General features: G+C 38.4%; 1 pseudogene; it reads right to left on the bottom strand.

Moving 5' to 3' along the window:
- Positions 1–131: 131 nt before the first annotated feature.
- Positions 132–23,264, bottom strand: LOC139842142 (transcription elongation factor SPT6 homolog; annotated as a pseudogene).

The following is a 23,264-nucleotide window of genomic DNA, read 5'->3' on the forward strand; positions in this document are numbered from 1 at the left end:
ATTTCAATTCTTGCGCATACCTATGATCCATTATCAGGGGTCAGAAAACGAGGTTAAAATATAATCACATGGTCACGTGCTTTAAAACTGTGATTTACTCACTATGTTGTATTCAATGCAGAACTTACATGTTAGCTTGAGGAACATAAATGGTTCAACAGTTGCTTTGAAACAAACACACCTGACATCTCCGTAGCTTCATCATCTGTGATATTCTGAAAACGAGGATGAACATTCATCCTTGACTTGTGTTTTGCATCTTCGCCAACTCCTTAGCTTTACGAGCTTTTTCTTTTTCAGTTTCTGAATTATCCCAGTCCTCATAATAATAGGGTTTCATGTTTTTATAGTTTTGAAACCAGTCACTTCTTAAATCACTATCTCTACAGCTTAATAAGACCCAACGCCTATCTTTTAGAACTGACTTTATCATGCAAGTTAAAACATCACCTTCATTTAAACTCTCACTCAAATCAATGTCCCTACGGTCATCACTGTAGTCTTCTTTACTAAGCATGCCAGAAATACCAGATTCAAGAACACATATTGCTCGTTGAGGTTGAACCCTACGAACAGTTGCTTGGACAATTTTACCCTCAGAAAGTGTTTCCTCTGTTTCACCAGAAAGCATATAGAACAATTCATCTGGATTCGGTTGAGCGTACGGTTTTCGCCAGTCTTGAAAACCTTGTATCAACTCCAACCGTGCATGATTAAGAGTATCTTTTAAATCACGTTTATACATTCTTGCATATGCATCAACATTAAGTCTCTTTAAGTCATGCGGGTTTTCTCTCACAAGCTCTATTGCCATTTCAAGCAAATCTTCATCCTCTTTTACATCATCTTGTGCATCATAAGTCCATATATCTTTAGCCAGCACCTGTGCAAGACGGTATGATTCAGGGTGGATTCGTGTATCATCCAATAAGTCAAAGTCAATGAATTGACTACTGCTGGCAGCGTTTTCACTCCGCCGAACACGTAGGAACCCGGCTGCATTTACAAACACCTTTTTGCCTAGACCATGGGTCGACAACAGATCCTTACGAGTATATATTGAACTAGCTCTAACTAATGATCTTTGTAGTGAAGCGGCTTTTCGAGGCCCGAGCCCGGAAATGAACTGCAGTGGAGCAAATAGCCATTCGTGACTTATGGCTAGATTTACATCAAGACCCACTTGGTTTGTGGCATCTACCATAATTTGTTCAACCATGCTATACTTTTCGTCTGGAGTTAAAAAGGTTTCTAAAGGACCAAGTTTCCATGACAATATCTCCTTAGCGGGTCCACATAGGGTAGCAACCATTGCTAATGGATTTTGAAGGTAACGCCCAAGGGCCACAGCACGTTTAAAAATGCCTGAAACATGATGAATTTTTAATTTGAAGATTCCAGTTACTTTACAGTATGTCGATTTGGATTGTGGTTTGTCTCAAATAGGTCAAATTAACATAATAGCTAATAGAGACAAGTGTCAACCAGGATGAAAATATCCTAAAGCAAGTTTTTACTTTAAAGTATACAAACATGGAAATTGGCAATAAGCAAGAAAGGCATTGTGGACCTTTCAAACGAGCCCAACCCAAACTGCTCGTCTCAACCAGCACTATGCCTGGTAATTGAGACCCACACTTTCAAGTTTGGGTCAACGGGGTCTTGAAATTTATTAGGCTTGGCAATGTAAATCAAAACTTATAAAAAGTCGAATGGATTTTCCTCTAACCTATTGGGTCCTATACAAAATATAATGGAATAGGTCAATTGGGTATCAATTCATAAAGCTCAATAAATATCGACAGGTCAAGTGGGAATCAATTCATCAATGAAACGTAATCATAAATGTAAAAATCAAATGTAGAAGTACAAACGTAAAACGTAATCATAAATGTAAAAATCAAATATAAAAGTATATGATCCGTTTGTACCCATTTGACCTATGACCCGTTTCGACCCGTTACCCGACCCAACCTCACCCATTCGGACCCGTTTGAAAATCTGACCCGTTTGACCCATGACCCATTTCAACCCAGAACTGTTTGGCCCATTACCCAAACCGACCCAACCTGACCCGCTTGCCAGGTATAACCAGTACCCATGTTGACTCATTATCCAACCTGCAGACCTTATATGAAATCAATTATCATCAAGCCAAAATATGAAGATAATTACCAGAGTGAGGTTGAAGCTGGTCAGAAGATATATGAGAATTTTCATACAAGTGTGGGAGAGTCTCATCAGCATAGACGACTTTAATATCATCCATTTCATGGTCAACATCTCCTGGAAGATCTTCAAATATCTTGATTATGATCTGATAAAGCAGTAATATTATAAATATAGACAAACTTATTTGCGTACCGTGAACAATTAAGACTGGAGACAATACAAGACAGTGACGAAGAAACACATTTACCTCGTAAATTTCTTCCTTGAGCTTAGCACAAGACAAATTAACAGCTCCAAGAGCAACAACATGAGGCTGGTGATCCGTCATGAACTTTACGAGACGTTGCTGATCGTGCCTTTTCCGTTGCTTATCGATAGAACTTTGACCATATACACATAAAGAACCAGCATAGACCACATCAAGGACTTGCCCATATGAGTCAAGCATCACAAATGTAGTTGCAGGCTTCCCTGGGCCCCAGCAGCATGCCATCACTCTTGGTGCAACTTCATAAACATCTGAAGAAGAATTAACATCCTGATCCTTCTTTTGATAAGGTGCTACAGACACTTTGTCCCATAATAATCTTCCATATTCCATAAGTAACCAGTTTTTTGCTCTACTAGTCAACAAGGCTCATGCCTCTTTTGCCATTGAAGGTAAAAGCAAACCATCAAAAGCGTCTTTTATAATCTGTTTCCTTTGTTCATTCCATAACTGAGCTGATTTACTCACCCCTTCACTAAATATTCATGAGCATCATCGATTAATTTATTATGGACAGGTGCTGGAAGCTTTACAGACACTTGGATAAGTTTCTCCTCTTCGGCCTTTTGAATAAGGAGCCATTGTGCATCATCAAATTTTGTCAATGGCTTGTTCTTCAACCATTTAATCCCTGCAAATTGATGATGTGAATCTATGGATGCATTGCCATCAGCAGTAGGAGTCGTGGAAACCACTGCATTATCCATAAAGATGCTACGAACGTGTCTCCTTACACATGGCTCACAGCTAATCTCAACCGCCGCCTGTAACAAGTTTACACAATCATATACCAACCAAGGCTGAAAAAGACACGAGACAAAGACGAATCGGTCAGGACCTTGAAAGGCCGAGTCAGTCAAAACGGGGTCGAAAAGGGCGTTGACCAACGTTGACTTTTAATAAAAATATAGTAATAAATATACATATTTCAAACATAAATATTTTAAAAATATGTGATTCACAGATAAGATGATGTAGTGTTAATTTTAATAATATATATAGGTTTTTTATAAATATTTCTAGAATTATAGAGTATTCATTTATTAATTTTATCTTTAAGGGATACTACGTAAGTCGGTGTTTTTCCCAGCTAATTTTGGCTTAGGATTTTCGTTTGCAGTATAACAAGGCCAGACAAAAAGTCAATTTTTTGCCGATGTTAACCGACTTTTTCCCCAACTTTGACCTGACTTTCAGTAGTGTTAACCATCTAATGAGACGCTTTTGACTTTTGAGCGAAACGGGACGGGCTCAACGGCCGCCACAACTGCCGTTTGCAACCATGATACCAACCACTTATAAAAAAGGAAGGCCAACAAGAAGAAAAGGGAACATATTAGAATACCATGTGTCGAGCGCCTCTAAGAACAGCCTGAGGATTTTCAAACATTGCACAGGTAAATCTTGAAGCCACCTTTTCTGGTGTTTCCTTTGCATCTTCCAATTCATCCCTCCTCTGTATAACGAAAGCATTAATAGTCGATCATATTTTTCAAAAGTGGTAGTTAAAAATGATGAATTTAACTAACTAACCATTTGTCCAAGAGAAATCAGCAATCCAAATTCTTCAGAACTATAGCCAAATTTAGTAGCAACCTCCCAAAGTCCAGATTTACTACAAATGCTATATTGTGATTTCCTTTTTGGTCTCTTGAACTGTCCTTCATCTATACCAACATCACCAGGAGGGAAATGCAAGTTAAATTTTGAGTCCACATCATCAATCTCTCTGTCTGACTCAGCAACTTTGAGAGACTTTGTCGTTGAATCAAACAGCTTCTTTTTATATTTTTGTAAAGCTGAATCATACAGCTTCTGATTCAAATTAATGTGTGTTTCATCATATATATTTTGCACTTCTTCTTCTTCTTGAAAGCGCTTATTGTAATACAGCTGTAAAGTGGTTTTTCGTTTTTGCAGCAGCAGCCACTTTCTGTCTAAATCCGAGATAGCCCAGAGTTGTTGGAGATATGGATAACTTTAAACAATTAGAGGGAAGATTCTAGGAAACTCACACGAAGCTTCCACGAAGTTGTTAGGAAACTCACATGTAGCTTCTACGAAGTTGTTAGGAAATTCACATGTAGCTTCCACGAAGCTGTTAGGAAACTCACATGTAGCCTCCATGAAGCTGTCAGGAAACTCACATGAAGCTTCAAGGAATTGTTTTTAGCTTACTCCTTAAATCATTCTATAAATAGACCCTCTTGTAACTCATTGTAAACACACCACAAATATTCAGTAAATACATTCTCTAGTTGGTCCGTGGACTAAAGCAATCACAACGATTGCATATAACCAAGTTATCTCTTGTGTCGATTTACATTTCTTGCATTTATAATCTTTCGTTCATTAAGTAGGTTAGTAATCTTGTAGAATTACTATCGGTGAGTGATCTTGTTGAATTACTTGCGTTGTTTTGGGTCGTAATATCCTTACAACTGGTATCAGAGCTCAAGGTTTCGACTTTGGGTACGATGGCGGAATACGGAAAGTTTAGAATCGACCGATTCGATGGGAGAGACTTTGGCTTCTGGAAGATGCAAATTGAAGATACTCATAGGAGAAACTCGGGGGAATCGACATCTGGTTCCTTGTTAAGTACCGACAACCGTGGTAGGAAATTTGATCGCGGTGAGAAGAAGGGTAGAAAGAAGTCTAAAAAGAGGTATCCATCGAAAGATAGAAGTGAAGCTGTTTGTTGGGGGTGCAATCAAAAAGGACACTTTCAAAGGAATTGTAAAAATGGTCCGGCGAAAGGTGTGAACTTGACCGCGGAAGAAAGTGATGATGCACTTTTATGTAGTGTTGAAAATTCTATGGAGTCTTGGATTTTGGATTCGGGAGCTTCGTTTCATGCTACTCATGTCAAAAGCATGATGAAGAATTTCCGTTCATATCAAGGCAAGGTGAGATTGGCGGACGACAAACAACTCAATATAGAGGGCATTGGAGATGTTGTATTGAAGATTACTCTTGGCTCTAATTGGACCTTGAAAAACGTAAGGTACATTCCTAAATTAAAAAGGAAACTTATTTCGATTGGTCAATTAGATGATGAAGGTAACGCGGTTACTTTTGAAAACCGCCAATGGAAGGTGGTTAAGGGTAGTTGTGTAGTGGCTCGTGAACATAAAAGGGGAACTCTTTATATGGTTGAAGTGTTTGATGAAGACACGGTGGTTGCTACAGTTAATGTTGAGTCCGAATCAACTCTATGGCACCGACGACTCGGGCATATGAGTGAGAAGGGTATGAAGATGCTTGTTTCGAGTGGGAGAATTCCGGATTTGAAAAAGGTAGAACTTGGGTTTTGCGAACCATGTGTATATGGGAAGCAAAAGAAGGTGACTTTTGTGTAAGACCCGAATATTCGTAGTGTACATATGTGTATATGAGTTACTCAAGTTTGGGGTTAGTGATGCACACAAAACCCACTTGCTAGTAATTTGGGGGTTTTGGGTGAATTTGGGTCATGTAGACTCAAAGGTAACTAATTAGGGTTTCAAAGTGTTAATTTATGTTTATGAACCTAATTAGTTAGTTAAAGTACTAGAACACTTCAATGATATGTAAATGGGTGTTAATTGGGCATGGATGACCCAACGGGGTGTGTTGACCTTGAAATGGGTCAAATGGGTCTTTAATGACCTAAGTGGTCTTGCATGTGTGAAAATGAGTTAAATTGGTGATTTAAAAATGTAATAAGACCATATTTGACTAGAGTTAGGGTTTTTGGTGAAGTTGACCCATTATTAGGGTTAATGGTGCAAAATGGGTCGGGATTGCACTTTGGGTCAAAATGACTTAGGAATGGTGAAAGAATTGGTTGACCGACTTGAGTTGTGTTTGATGATGTGTATAATATGATAGGTACGTTACTTTGAGGTCTTGCAAACTCGGGTATCTTTTCACAAGACTTTGAGGTGAGTGGAATAATTATATGCGTATGTATATAATGTATCTATTTGTTGTAGCGTGAAAGGTGTAGTGTCGAGGTGTTAAGACACCACGTTTCACGTGAAGAGTGTAGCATCGAGGTGTTAAGATGCCACTCGGGTGTAGCATCGAGGTGTTAAGATGCCACCTAGGAGTGTAGTGTCGAGGTGTTAAGACACCACTCCGTAAAATAATGAGTGAAGCATCGAGGTGTTAAGATGCCACTCGGGGTGAAGTGCCGAGGTGTTAAGGTGCCACCCTAGGGGTTAGTGGTGCGAGGTGTTAAGTGCCCTAACGGATGTTATGAACACTGATGGCGTTTTCGCGAGCGACGTTCCCTTGTACTATTGGTTAACCATGGTTATTTGTGTTGTATGCATATTATATTATTCGAGCTATATTTATATGCGGTTGTTATGCTAGCTTGTGGTATGGGAGAATTATAGCTTGATATTGCGACGATAAGCTAATGTTGTTTGCTAGCATGTTTGCGGTTGTGTAAGTGTATGCAAGTAGGTATAATTATATATGTATTCGTATGATTATTGCATTCACTAAGCTTTGCTTACCCTCTCGTTGTTTACCATTTTATAGGTTCGGTTTTGGACAAGGGTAAGGGCATCGTTTTGGACTAAAGATCCCGCTTGATGCTAGGGGACGCTTTTGGCTTTAGTAGCTCTTGGAGTTTGACCGATAGTTGGGTAGTTTAATCCCAAACGCCATGCTCATGGTGTAGTTTGGAACTTAAACTTTTTGGTGGTCGAAACTCGTAAATTGTATTAAACTCGTAAAACGGCCGATGTGGGCCCCGCTTGTAAAACTTTAATTTTATGTTTGAAACATGTTAGTTTTACATATTTGGTTGTATGGTAAAAAGCGTTTTGTCTAAAAGTGCCGGGAACTAGTCAATCTTTTCGCGGTTAAAAGTCCCGGGGACAGCCAGATATGGCGCGGCGCGCCGATGGTCTGCAACAGAAATTTTTTTTTTATTTCGTATTTTTCACAAGGTTTTGTCGGGTGTTGGTTTGGGTTGTTACAAGTGGTATCAGAGCATGGTCTAAGGGATTTAGGTGACTTGAGATAGGCGCCTAGACTTAGACTTTTTGTGTGCGCGTTTATGCGGGACTTGTAGGACTTTGGGTCGGATCGGGATTGGTTTGTGCATAGGTTTATGTAAACTAATCATGTGCTATTTGTTATGAATGTTTAGCGAGCATCGAGCGAGATGGACGTTGTACTAGCAAGTTAATGCGACGTGCTCGCGTAACAATGATTAGCTACCATTGTTACGGGCGCAAATCGTGTCGAACGAGCAATGTACGACGATTGTTGAGCAAGATGGGGTAGTGTGGTGTATATGTATATACTTATGTGTTAAATCCTTTTCGTCTCGTTGTTTAATCTATTCCGTCTTATAGAATGAAGATGAGAAACGGGCATGATATCAACGGCGGAGGTACTAGTGAAGAAGTCGAGTTTACGGCCAAGGTTGAGGCCATTTTGAAAAGGCATCATGAAGCTTTTCTCGAGGACGTTAAGAAGATGTTCCTAGATATGATTGACGAGCAATTAGTCAATGTGGTAAGGGAGCAAGTTAAGGCCGTTCTTCGCGAAGATAATGTGGGAAGACGGGACTTTTTCTATAAGAATTTCAAAGACTCTCAACCTCCCTCTTTTGATGGTGAAAGAGATCCTCTTAAGAGCGCCCGTTGGATCTCCGATATGGAGGGGGCCTTCCGTACTTGTGAATGTCCTCTCGATAAGAGGACAAGGTACGGGTGTAGTATGTTGAGGGGCGATGCCAAGTTGTGGTGGGACGCAAAGCTCCAAGTTTATGGTGAAGAGCAATGCATGGAATTCACTTGGGATGAATTCAAGTCCGAATTTTTCAAGGAATACCGAACTTCGGCCGATCTTACTAGGCTTAAGGACGAGTTACGTTCCTTGAGACAAGGGTCGATGGATTTGAACACTCTCAAATCCGTGTTTTTGTCCAAGACCCAATTTTGCCCGGAGTACGTCGGGAATGATAAAATGTTGAAGGAAGATTTCTATCGAACCTTGAACAACAACTATCAAGATAAGATTAGTGTGAACGTAGTGAAAAGCTTTGATGAGTTGTTTGACATGGCCAAAGGTTTCGAGTCGCTCATCTTAAGAAAGAGTGGTTTTACTTTTGGCAAGAGAAAAAGTGAAGGTTCGAGCTATTCAAACTTTTCGAACAAAAAGAACAAGAAAAGTTCCGAAAGTGTCAATAGCGTGAAGAAGGGCGCTTCCGGTGGTTTTACTTTTACGTGCTATAATTGTGGGCAAGCGGGTCATATGGCTCGTGATTGTCCAAAACCATCTTCCGGAAACAAGCTCACTTGTTTTAATTGCGGTAAAGAAGGGCATAAGAAGCCGGAGTGTCCCGATTTGCGCAACGATAATGTTAAGCGTCTAGAGAAGGCGGCGGGTACGGCTAGGGGTCGCAACTATTTGATGACCAATAATGAGGCCAAGCAATCCAATGAAGTCGTCTCAGGTACTTTCATAGTTAACTCTAATCCGGCACGGATACTTTTTGATAGTGGGGCTAATTTGTCCTTTGTGTCGCCTCGATTTGTGCCTATGTTAAATAAACCGCTAGTTAAGTTAAGTCATCCGGTAGAAGTTGAAATAGCGGATGGCAAGACGGCGCTAGTGGTTGATGTGTGTAAGAATTGTAATGTTGTATTTGGTTCCGAAACATTTAAGATCGATCTTATTCCGATGACTTTGGGTGATTTTGATATTGTTATTGGTATGGATTGGCTCGATCTTAATAGAGCCGATATTGCATGCCATGATAAATTCATTCGGGTGAAGACCCCAAGTGGGGGAGAATTAATTATTCATGGCGATAAGCGAAGGAGACTTGTACCGATATGCACTTTTGCACGGGCACGTCGTTTCCTTGTTATTGGTGGCATGGCTTTTCTTGCCCATGTTGTTGATACTCGTGATGAGCCACCAACCATTCTTGAAATCCCTGTGGTTAATGAATTTGAAGACGTTTTTCCGGATGAGTTACCGGGTGTCCCGGCGAAAAGACAAGTTGAATTTCGCATTGAGTTGGTTCCGGGGGCTACCCCCATTGCTAAAACTCCTTATCGTTTAGCACCAACGGAAATGCAAGAGTTGTTAAACCAAACCCAAGAGTTGCTTGAAAAGGGTTTCATTCGACCGAGTGCTTCTCCATGGGGCGCTCCGGTTTTGTTTGTGAAAAAGAAAGATGGTAGTATGCGGATGTGCATCGATTATCGGGAGTTGAATAAAGTGACGATCAAGAATCGTTATCCATTGCCTCGGATTGACGATTTGTTTGATCAACTCCAAGGTGCAATGTATTTCTCTAAAATCGACCTACGGTCCGGCTATCACCAAATGCGGGTCCGTGAGGAAGATATTGAGAAAACGGCTTTTCGAACGCGTTATGGGCATTTTGAGTTTGTGGTAATGCCTTTTGGTCTTACGAATGCACCGGCGGCATTCATGGATCTTATGAACCGAGTGTGCCAACCTATTTTGGACAAGTCGGTAATTGTGTTCATTGACGACATACTCGTTTATTCGAAGAGTATGAAGGAACATGAACATCATTTGCGGTGTGTGTTAAAGACGTTGCGGAAGGAGAAGTTGTATGCAAAATTCTCAAAATGTGAATTTTGGCTAAGGGAAGTTCAATTCCTTGGCCATATTGTGAATATGGACGGTATTCAAGTAGATCCGGGGAAGATAGAGACGGTAAAGAGTTGGGGACGACCGACTACGCCTACGGAAATCCGAAGTTTTCTCGGATTGGCCGGGTATTATCGTCGGTTTATCCAAGACTTTTCTAAGATTGCTTCTCCATTGACGAAGTTGACGAGAAAGAACACGAGATTTAATTGGGAGAACGAGCAAGAAATTGCTTTTCAATTGTTAAAAGAGAAGTTGTGTCAAGATTCGGTGTTAGTGTTGTCGGAAGGTGTAGAAGACATGACGGTTTATTGTGATGCTTCCTTAAATGGTCTCGGGTGTGTTCTAATGCAAAGAGGTAAGGTCATCGCTTATGCCTCTCGACAATTAAAGGAACATGAAACGAGGTATCCGACTCATGATCTTGAGTTGGCGGCGGTAGTGCATGCGTTGAAAATTTGGCGCCATTACTTGTATGGTGTCAAGTGTACGATTTATTCGGATCATAAGAGTTTGAAACATCTCTTTAATCAACGAGATTTGAATTATCGCCAACGTAGGTGGATGGATGTGGTGAAAGACTACGATTGTGAAATACTTTATCATCCGGGTAAGGCGAATGTGGTCGCGGATGCGTTGAGTCGAAAGAGTCAACATCCGGCGATAAAAGTGGGGTCGTTACGTTTGATTATTACCAACGATTTTCTTGAAAAGCTTGGTGAGATTCAAATAGAGGCTTATGTTCACAACAAGCATACGGAGCGAATCGTAGGCCAATCGGAGTTTATTACTATAGGTCCGCGTGGGTTGTTGTCCTTTCAAGGAAGGGTGTGGGTGCCTAAGATGGGTGATTACCGACGAGTGCTACTTGATGAAGCACATAAGTCAAAATACTCCATTCATCCGGGCGCGACGAAAATGTACCTTGACTTGAAGAAAGATTATTGGTGGCCGGGCATGAAACGTGAGGTTGTGAAGTATGTTGAGCAATGTGTCACGTGTTTACAAGTAAAAGCCGAACACCAAAAGCCGTATGGTAAGTTGCAACCATTAGAAATCCCGAAATGGAAATGGGAGCATATTACCATGGATTTCATTACAAAGTTACCTAAAACGGCGAGAACCCAATTCGATTCGATTTGGGTTATAGTTGACCGATTGACAAAAAGCGCTTTGTTTCTTCCCATTAAAGAAGCGATATCGTCGGAGACCTTAGCTAAGTTGTTTATCAAGGAAGTGGTCTCGCGACATGGGGTTCCTATATCTATTATTTCGGATCGAGATACCCGTTTTACATCTCGGTTTTGGGAAAAGTTTCATGAAGATATGGGTACGCAATTGAAGTTGAGCACGGCATATCATCCTCAAACGGACGGTCAAACCGAACGTACGAATCAAACTTTGGAAGATATGCTACGAGCGTGCATCATTGACTTCGGTGGTAGTTGGGATGAGCATTTGCCTTTGGTGGAATTCTCGTACAATAATAGTTATCATACTAGTATCGGGATGCCACCTTACGAAATGCTTTATGGGCGTAGGTGTCGAACTCCCGTTTGTTGGGGAGAAGTGGGTCAAAGAGAGATCGGGAGTACCGATTTGGTTTTAGAGACCAATAGCAAGATCGATTTGATTCGGGAACATTTGAAGAAGGCTCAAGATAGGCAAAAGTCGTATGCCGATAGACGTAGGCGATTGATTGAGTTCCAAGAAGGCGATATGGTGATGCTTAAGGTTTCGCCATGGAAGGGTATTATTCGATTTCGAAAACGGGGAAAGTTAGCTCCTCGGTTTATTGGGCCATTCAAGGTTTTAGCTCGTGTTGGTGAAGTTGCATATCGATTGGAATTACCCGAAGAGCTTGCGGGGATCCATAATACATTTCATGTTTCCCACCTCCGTAAGTGTCTTGCGGATGATTCCTCATGGATGCCTTTAGACGAGATCGAGCTAAACAACAAGTTAGAATATGTCGAGGAACCAATTGCTATCCTTGGCGAGAAGGTGAAATTGTTGAGAAATAAAGAGGTGAGAACTTTCAAGGTTCAATGGCGACGAAGTAAAGGTTCCGAGTTCACTTGGGAACCCGAAGAGTTCGTGTTGGTTTATCTTCCCTCGTGTCATGCGGCTTGGATTGCGAGGACGCAATCCGAATAAGTGGGGGAGAGTTGTAAGACCCGAATATTCGTAGTGTACATATGTGTATATGAGTTACTCAAGTTTGGGGTTAGTGATGCACACAAAACCCACTTGCTAGTAATTTGGGGGTTTTGGGTGAATTTGGGTCATGTAGACTCAAAGGTAACTAATTAGGGTTTCAAAGTGTTAATTTATGTTTATGAACCTAATTAGTTAGTTAAAGTACTAGAACACTTCAATGATATGTAAATGGGTGTTAATTGGGCATGGATGACCCAAAGGGGTGTGTTGACCTTGAAATGGGTCAAATGGGTCTTTAATGACCTAAGTGGTCTTGCATGTGTGAAAATGAGTTAAATTGGTGATTTAAAAATGTAATAAGACCATATTTGACTAGAGTTAGGGTTTTTGGTGAAGTTGACCCATTATTAGGGTTAATGGTGCAAAATGGGTCGGGATTGCACTTTGGGTCAAAATGACTTAGGAATGGTGAAAGAATTGGTTGACCGACTTGAGTTGCGTTTGATGATGTGTATAATATGATAGGTACGTTACTTTGAGGTCTTGCAAGCTCGGGTATCTTTTCACAAGACTTTGAGGTGAGTGGAATAATTATATGCGTATGTATATAATGTATCTATTTGTTGTAGCGTGAAAGGTGTAGTGTCGAGGTGTTAAGACACCACGTTTCACGTGAAGAGTGTAGCATCGAGGTGTTAAGATGCCACTCGGGTGTAGCATCGAGGTGTTAAGATGCCACTCGGGTGTAGCATCGAGGTGTTAAGATGCCACCTAGGAGTGTAGTGTCGAGGTGTTAAGACACCACTCCGTAAAATAATGAGTGAAGCATCGAGGTGTTAAGATGCCACTCGGGGTGAAGTGCCGAGGTGTTAAGGTGCCACCCTAGGGGTTAGTGGTGCGAGGTGTTAAGTGCCCTAACGGATGTTATGAACACCGATGGCGTTTTCGCGAGCGCCGTTCCCTTGTACTATTGGTTAACCATGGTTATTTGTGTTGTAAGCATATTATATTATTCGAGCTATATTTATATGCGGTTGTTATGCTAGCTTGTGGTATGGGAGAATTATAGCTTGATATTGCGACGATAAGCTAATGTTGTTTGCTAGCATGTTTGCGGTTGTGTAAGTGTATGCAAGTAGGTATAATTATATATGTATTCGTATGATTATTGCATTCTTTAAGCTTTGCTTACCCTCTCGTTGTTTACCATTTTATAGGTTCGGTTTTGGACAAGGGTAAGGGCATCGTTTTGGACTAAAGATCCCGCTTGATGCTAGGGGACGCTTTTGGCTTTAGTAGCTCTTGGAGTTTGACCGATAGTTGGGTAGTTTAATCCCAAACGCCATGCTCATGGTGTAGTTTGGAACTTAAACTTTTTGGTGGTCGAAACTTGTAAATTGTATTAAACTCGTAAAACGGCCGATGTGGGCCCCGCTTGTAAAACTTTAATTTTATGTTTGAAACATGTTAGTTTTACATATTTGGTTGTATGGTAAAAAGCGTTTTGTCTAAAAGTGCCGGGAACTAGTCAATCTTTTCGCGGTTAAAAGTCCCGGGGACAGCCAGATATGGCGCGGCGCGCGGGCCATATGGCGCGGCGCGCCGATGGTCTGCAACAGAAAAATTTTTTTTATTTCGTATTTTTCACAAGGTTTTGTCGGGTGTTGGTTTGGGTTGTTACATTTTGGGAAATCAGGGAATGCACCTAAGTTGGAGAAATTGGAGCTCGTTCATACGGATGTGTTTGGTCCAACCAATGTAGAATCACATGGAGGTTCTCGCTATTATGTCACCTTCATTGACGACTCCACTCGAAAGGTATGGGTTTATTTTCTTAAAGCTAAATTCGATGTATTTAATACTTTTGTGAAGTGGAAAGCTATGGTAGAAAATGAGACTAATTGGAAAGTCAAGTGCTTGAAGTCGGATAATGGAGAGGAATATGGTAGTCTTGAGTTTAAAGACCATTGTGCAAAGCTCGGTATTAGAATGTTGAAAACGGTACCGGAGACACCGCAAAACAATGGGGTCGCAAAACGTATGAATCGTACGTTAAATGAAAGGGCTAAGAGTATGAGACTACATGCCGGTTTGCCTAAAATGTTTTGGGCGGATGCGGTTAACACGGCGGCTTATTTGATAATTAGGGGACCCTCAACACCGTTGGGTTTCCGAATTTCCGAGGAAGAATGGCAAGGTAAGAAGGTGAGTTATAATCACCTTAGGATCTTTGGGTGTAATGCCTATGTGAAGACCAAAGATGCGGATAGAGACAAGCTTGAGGCCAAGTCAAAGAAGTGTATTTTCATAGGCTACGGGTCGGATGAAATGGGTTATCGTTGTTGGGATAACGAGGCTAGAAAAGTAATTCATTCTCGCGATGTTACTTTTGATGAAGATTCGGTCTATGGCAAACCGGAAACGGGGAGTCCTAAACCGAGTCATGTTACTTTTGACTATGTTTCTATTGATGATCTTACAGGTTCTAGTGGGAGTACGGGAAATAATGAATTGCCAATGAACGGTGAGGCGTCGGAAAATGCTAATGATGGGGATGGTTCGGAAAGCGGTGATGATTTCGAACATAGTGCGAGTTTTAGTGATGAGGAGGATACAAATGAAACCGGCCCAACCATTTTGGTTACTCCTACACTAAGACGCTCGACTAGAGTGCCCAAACCTAATCCTAGGTATTCTCCATCAGCAAATTACTTGCTCTATACCGAGAATGGTGAACCCGAAAGTTACTTTGAGGCAAGGAAGACAAAAGAATCCATACAATGGGAGCTTGCCATGAAAGAAGAGATGGGGTCACTTGAGAAGAATAAAACTTGGTCACTAGTGAAGTTACCTCATGATAAAAGGGCGTTGCAAAGTAAATGGGTGTATCGAATCAAGAATGAGTTGGATGGCAAGAAAAGGTACAAGGCTCGTTTGGTGGTTAAAGGCTTTCAACAAAAGAAAGGAGTTGACTACCAAGAGATATTTTCACCGGTGGTGAAGATGACTACTATTCGTTTGGTACTTTCTATGGTTGCATCTGAAGACTTACATCTAGAGCAACTAGATGTGAAGACCGCATTCTTGCATGGTGATCTTGTTGAAGAGATCTACATGAGGCAACCCGAGGGCTTTGAGGTAAAAGGTAAAGAGAAGTGGGTTTGTAAGCTAAAGAAAAGTTTGTATGGATTGAAGCAAGCACCTCGGTAATGATACTTGAAGTTTGATTATTTTATGAAAAAGATTGGTTTCTTAAGATGTGAAGCGGATCACTGTTGCTACTTGAAGAAACTCAAGTCTTCTTATATAATCTTATTGTTGTATGTTAATGACATGTTACTTGCAGGTTCCAACATGTCCGAAATTAACAAGTTAAAGGGATTACTTTCCCGTGAATTCGAGATGAAAGATCTTGGTGGTGCTAGGCAAATACTTGGCATGAGTATTGTGCGTGATCGTGTGAAAGGTACTCTATACTTGTCTCAATCCAAATATATTGAGAATGTAGTAGAGAGGTTTAATATGGAGAATTCAAAAGCTCGTTCTATGCCTTTGGGTAGCACGATTAAGTTATCGAAAAGTCAATCACCAAAGACGGTAAAAGACAAAACGGATATGGAAAAGGTTTCATATGCATCGGCCGTGGGTAGTATTATGTATGCCATGGTTTGTACAAGACCCGATATTGCTCACGCAGTGGGAGTTGTAAGTCGTTATATGTCTAATCCGGAGAAAGAGCATTGGGAAGCGGTCAAATGGTTGCTTCGTTATTTGAAAGGTACTTCTAATATGGGATTGTGTTTCTCCAAAAACAATCTCATACTTAGGGGTTATGCGGATGCTGATTTGGGTGGACGTGATGATTAGGGGAAAAGCACTACGGGTTATGTTTTCACAATAGGGAAGACGGCGGTTAGTTGGATCTCTCGACTACAAAAGAGTGTTGCTTTGTCAACTACCGAGGCCGAATATATGGCTATTGCAGAAGCTTCTAAAGAGCTTGTTTGGTTGAAGAACTTCTTAGGTGAGTTGGGTAAAAGACAAGACTATTGCGTCTTATATTGTGATAATCAAAGTGCAATACATCTTGGGAAGAATCCGGTGTTTCATAGTCGTACGAAACACATCAAGATAAGGTATCATTTTATTCGACATCATATAAATGATGGTACTTTATTATTGGAGAAAATCCTTGGTACGAAGAATCCTGCTGATATGTTTACTAAGGTTGTTACGACAGAGAAATTGAGGTTTTGCATTACCTCAATTGGTCTTCTAATGAATTGATGAGAGAAGACCCCAACTAGAGAATTAGAGAGTTAATGTTTCAATTCTAATAAGTAGTGTTGAAGACCTTGTATCGAAAGTCTGCTCATCCGAAGTATGTGTTGAGTGTGCGTGTCCCAAATGGAGTTTGGCGGTATAATGGTGGTTTAACGTTCTTGGTTAGATCGTTGATATTTTGGGTTGACGAAGGTTGGGTTTGTTCAAAGTCTCCAAGTGGGAGATTGTTGGAGATATGGAGAACTTTAAACAATTAGAGGGAAGATTCCAGGAAACTCACACGAAGCTTCCACGAAGTTGTTAGGAAACTCACATGTAGCTTCTACGAAGTTGTTAGGAAATTCACATGTAACTTCCACGAAGCTGTCAGGAAACTCACATGTAGCCTCCATGAAGCTGTCAGGAAATTCACATGAAGCTTCAAGGAATTGTTTTTAGCTTACTCCTTAAATCATTCTATAAATAGACTCTCTTGTAACTCATTGTAAACACACCACAAATATTCAGTAAATACATTCTCTAGTTGGTCCGTGGACTAAAGCAATCACAACGATTGCATATAACCACGTTATCTCTTGTGTCGATTTACATTTCTTGCATTTATAATCTTTCGTTCATTAAGTGGGTTAGTAATCTTGTAGAATTACTATCGGTGAGTGATCTTGTTGAATTACTTGCGTTATTTTGGGTCCTAATATCCTTACAAGAGTACCTGCAAAGTAGCTCCAACTTTTGTCACGAACGAAATGAAGTTAATTAAATATAGTAATATACAAATATTCAGTTACCAGTTACCTTGTGCCACCTCATCGTAGGTTTTTCAGGGTTACTTTCATCCGCCTTTTTATTAGTATTATCAGTTGGTGACTCTTCATCCTTAAAAAGGCTCCTGCACTCCTCTTTCCTATACATAGCAATAAATGGTACCTGATAACAAAGGCCTTATTATAAGTTCCACAAATTAGTGAGAAAATGCAAGAAATTGTGGTTAAAATCCGAGCGTACATCTAACTTCTGAACGTGCATAAGTTTCAAAAACCTAATGATATCCTTTTTAAGTACAGCCCGTTCATGCCCAAGTTGATTAAGAATCCAGTTACTCTCTTCATCTATACTCATTCCATCTGTTGGAGGTGGACCAGTGCTTTCTTCAAATACCTACAAACACAACTTGCATAAGAATTATAATGAATACAAAGAATGTGCACAAATACAAAACAGCAGTATTATACTATTATGTTCAGATCATCACCTGCATTCTTTCTGGAATATCTATCTCCCGAACACGATAGTCACCTTCAAGATATGTCATGTACTTTTTAGAAAGGATAATTGGTTCAAATTCATCTTCTATCCTCCTTTGGTCAAATTCCTCCTCATCAGAAAATTCAGACTGCCCTTCGTCAGCATCAGCCCTTGCTTTATTTAGTCTTTTCAACTTATTACTCTGCTGATAAAAGTTCAAAAACCTTTGATAGTTGAAATTATATGTAATATGTACTTAATGAACAAGAAATATAATTACTACGTATAAAGTAAAAAAAAAATAGCGTAGCGCATGAGACTTACAACTTTTGGACGTCTAAAGCCAACATTATCTTGCAGTAGCTCAAAGTCATCCTCATCGAGAACATAGTTCTTCTCCGATTCTCTAAAGATTTATACACCACTGGTTATAAAGGAAAACCAACCACACGTTAACTACAATAGGTAAATATCTTAAACACGAATTCACCTTTCCTTTCTTTTCTTCTTCCATTGCTTCTCCTCATCACAATCCTCCCTATCTTCATCCTCTCCATCCTGATCATCTTCATCGACGACGCCCACTATAAAACCATCTTTATCATACGCATCTTCTCCTTCTAATCAAACAAACAAACAAAACAAAAGAAAATCAACATTAGCACATGAAAGCATATCTATGTGCATCACATACTCGATTCCACTGTTTCAATATGCATATCTTTAGTCATGAAAACTAATAAATATACATATAGAACTTAAATTAGGGAAAACATAGAGTCAACTAAAAAAAACCCTATGCAACTTTTTAAACAATCAATTACGTACATAAAAAAATATTCATCATATATACAGATCACACAAAATTCATACCGTCTTCTTCATCATCGTCACGGTCTGCGGAATCAACTGCATTACTTTCAGGCTCTTCACTTTCGTCATGCTCAACTTCAATCTCATCTATACATTGATACATACACCATATAGCATACAATCACCGAGCAAGAAAACAGAAAATAAACATGTATACATTAGCGAATGTGTGTTAATTAGATAGATTACGAAGATGAAGATAATAGCACCTTCTTCGTCAGACAAGACGGTATTTCTGTGACGACCCGGGAATTTCCGACTAAATTTAAACTTAATCTTTATATGATTTCGATACGATAAGCAAAGTATGTAATGTTAAGTCTAGAAAATTTTGAAACGATGTTCATATATTCAATTGACCTTCGACTGCTCTCGACGATTCACGAACAATTAATTGTAAATAGATATGTGTGTAGGTATATATAAATAATAATTCGAAATATAATTTGAAGTATTATATGTTGTTGTTATTAAAAATTAATAAAATAAAAATAGGATATTATAATAATTATTATTTAAAATATATCTCTATATATAAATAAAGTATATTAAAAATAAATATTAAATGATTGTAATACTCGTTTGATGTTTCGATTGATATTAAGCAATTTAAATTCAAACTTATGTAATTTTAAAATAAACGGTGATCCGAAAATGAGTAATATAAATTGTAGGATTATTAAAAATGTATTTAGGAACTATTTATTGAATTTTAAAACTTTTTATATTTTACTTGGGGTTGAGGGTGAATAATTAATGTAATTTTTATCTAACAGTTAATGATCGAATTTTATACCGACCAAAATAAATAAATATGGTTAATTTAAAATGTTGAGATTTTTAGGAACACTTTTATATTTTAACTGTTTACCAATGAACCACGATATGACACTATGTGGGAAGACTGTCCGCATAAGATTTCAAATCTACCGATGGTTCACTGTTTTAAAATTTGATTCTATTCTACACATGTGATAAGATTTATTAAATTATTATTATTATTATAATATTTATATTTATGTCTTTGTTTGATGTTTCCCATTATATTCATATTCATTATATTAGCAAATTAAGTACAGACAATAACCACTAACAATTCATCAACTTGTTGCTTTTCTATTCCTTCTTTTTAGTGAAATACCATCAATAGATTACCTTCAAATTATTATATTAGGACGTATCTATCCTTCTGTGTCAATCATAAACAAACTTGCAAACCCCACCAAGTAAATATTCGTTTTTATTTTGTGATTACATTCAACCCATCTAATTATATACATATAACTACTTGCTATCTATTCTAATATCTATCTCTAATTCTTTTCCTCTTGCTTCTGCTTCTTTTCTATTTTCCTTTTAGAAGACTGAACATTTACATATACACTAGCATGGGGAGATAAAACATACATGTATATACAGAGATATATAGATATATCCCACCATGTTCAAACCTTTCATGATTCTTGAAAACAGCTCAATCGAGGGGATGAACCAACCGCACTTCATCTACGGAAGGAAAGATTTATGCATATAGTTATGCACCTGAAAAACTCTTGTAACCTGAGTAAACGTTTGACACGTATCTGTGCTAACTCCTTTGGCGTTGTTATTACCGAAAATAACTTTTCAATCCCTTTTCAAAATAGCCAATTTTATCACAGCTCCTGCAAATTAATTTCGACTTTTCATTCGGATTTGCCTTATTATAACCTTGATATATACGTTTGCCTTTTCGTCATCGTTACCGGGAAACCTTTTATACCCCATCACATTAGCAGTAAACTTACCAGCAACTTCATTACTTATTGACTTAAGTCTCTCTGAAGAACCATTATATTTGTTAATTAAAACCTATTCATATACTCATCCACATCTTATAACGAGAATTACCACATCAATTACCGGGAATTAGCAATCAGTATTTAGAAATCTCACAGCATGTCTACATCGACAGTTATATGTATACATATAACCTTTATCTCTTAGAATAATGACCTTCTATTCTGAAATTCTGAAAAGCACCCAGTCTGCGAATCTATACTCTGAATTTTGAAAAGTTGAATGAAGCAACAAAAACTGTAAACCCCCTTTTTGATACTAGTTATTCGACATTAGGTGAAAAGACCCACTTACCCTTAAAATCCTAAAAATTTCACAGTAGGCATGTCTGCACGATGGCGCGGCGCGCCAAATAGATGCACGGCGCGCGCCTCCACTGGATCAGAAATCAGAATTTTGAGATGTCACAACATGGGTGGACTGCTTAATATTAGTTTAAATAAAAAAGGCTAAAAAATCTTAGATATTTTCTTATCATATATATTACCTTCTTACTTAGGTGATCTCACCGAAATTTTTTGACAATTTATCACTTAATGAGTTTAAAACTAGTTACCTTAAAAAGCATATATCATTTAAATATAAAGCAACAGTTTTCATGCACAAACAAAAACTAAATGTACACAAATAAACCATAAAAACCCATGTACATTTATTTCATGTTATGTCCTCACTATCATGCTTATACTACAACGAACAGAAGCGAAGATAAAAATATCAATAAAAAAAGGGGGAACTGAAACTTCGCCCATATGTAAATTTTGACGATATTTTATAAGTCTAAGGGTCCGCTTCTAATATCTAATATCAGTTGAATTTTAAGAGTGAATTATACGAGTCGGTATTTTAAAAGTGAATTATACGCCTATGGCTTGATATAAACATAGAGAGAGAAGTTCACAACAACTCTAATAGCTAGTCCCATCTTTCCAGATCTCAAAAACTATGAAGTTTTGTTTTAAGTTACTTCCCCGTCCCAAATCTATTATCCTTTTATAAAAAAACACAATTTAAGAAAAAACACATGTTACATGTACTTTTTGTTCACTTTTTAGTTTTATCTATTACTTTTTACCTATATTTTTGTACTACATATATTAAGTAGGGTTATAAAACAACTTTGATCATATTACCTTTATTTATTTATAGAAATTAATTTGCATTATTCTAAAAAAGAATAATGGACTATATGAGACGAGGGAGTACTACTAAATAAAAATAGCATATAGTCTTCGGTCATAGCCTTAGTCATTGGCCCAAACTAGTTGTTTTGAAAAATGTTGCCCTAGTCGAAACATATATAAATAAAGAATCAGTCGCCTCTCTCATTCTACATACAAAGAATGAGGTACTTTCTATCTATTATTTCATTGGATCATTGTTGTATTGTCTTTTCGGATTTAGGGTCTAAATTTGTTTCTAGATATTCAACTTTGGAGGATTTGGTTTGAAAAATTGATGTATGTAGTAACTATTTGGATGGATGCATGTATTTTGGGGGTTAAATAGTCTTATGGGATCATCGTAATTTATTTATTATTTTTAATTTTTAAACATAATATATCCATCTACATGATGTTTTAGCCCTAATAATTTTCCAGAAACAAAAAGTTGGATGATTTGGAGGGTGTTTTCATTAGTAAGCCGGTGCCGGGCTGTCATCCACACCGTCGTTTCAGCCCGGATCTAGAAAAGTTTATTAAATATCTCAAAAATCTTCGAAGAAACAATCCGGAGCTGTATAAAAAGGAGAGGGTTAGATGGAAACTTGATGAGCCTCAAATCAAACCTAAGCGTAACAAGGAAGATCCAGAAACCATAAAAAAACGTAATAGCCACTGGACTTATTTGTTGTATATTAATTGACTGATTATATGATTATTATGATTATTAATTATCACGTTGGTTCAGTTATGCTTCAATGTACCGGTCCCCACCGGTGGTTTATCATGCCGGAGACTATAAGTAGTACGTCAGCAGCAACTTGTTGAAAGTAAACTAAATCTTTAATTATATGGTTTTATATGAACTCACCCTTGGATATTGATAGGCTGAAAATACTAACTATACATATGGTTATAACTAGATACCAAATCTGAAGCCGATGAGTATAAGAAGCTAGCCAATGCAGACCCACGCCTGCACCAGTTCACAATTTTGAACCCAGCAACTAGTATGTGCTTCTGGTTCTGGTGTAACCGTTTGATCTTGGATTTTTGAATATAAAAACATTCTTTGTTTATATTGTTGCCTGATTATATTATAGACATGTTAATTAGCTGAAATTAGGCTTGGCTGGCTAATGATTGTATTCTTACTATTATTATTTTTTAATAGGGAAGCCAGATGAAGCGTATAAAGCATGTGTGATCAAGCGCTATCGTGAGGATCAATTGGACTTAAGTGTAATTGCTATGGCAATTACCAACTGATGAATGGTTTTATATGTATTAAGAATTAAAAATGGTTTTAGGCTTGATTGATGTTATAGATAAATTACTTACTGATGAATAACTATGTGTAGCTTAGCTAGATAGTCTTATTGTGTATTTAAGTATCAATAAGTTTGAACCGTTGAAATCTAGAGATTGACGTTTAGTATTTAACTATCTTGTTTATTGAATAATAGTGCATTATCGTGTTCATCGTATTGTTAGATGGTTTAGACTTCTCAGTGTTATCATCCTAATGTTTTGATTTTACTGTTCATAGTAAATCTGTTGTTGCCTTGTTGGTTATGTGTTTGATAGTAATTATGATTTTGGATGTACTTATTTGTGCTCAT

The sequence above is a fragment of the Rutidosis leptorrhynchoides genome, chromosome 1, assembly GCF_046630445.1.
Source record: "Rutidosis leptorrhynchoides isolate AG116_Rl617_1_P2 chromosome 1, CSIRO_AGI_Rlap_v1, whole genome shotgun sequence".
NCBI lineage: Eukaryota > Viridiplantae > Streptophyta > Magnoliopsida > Asterales > Asteraceae > Rutidosis > Rutidosis leptorrhynchoides.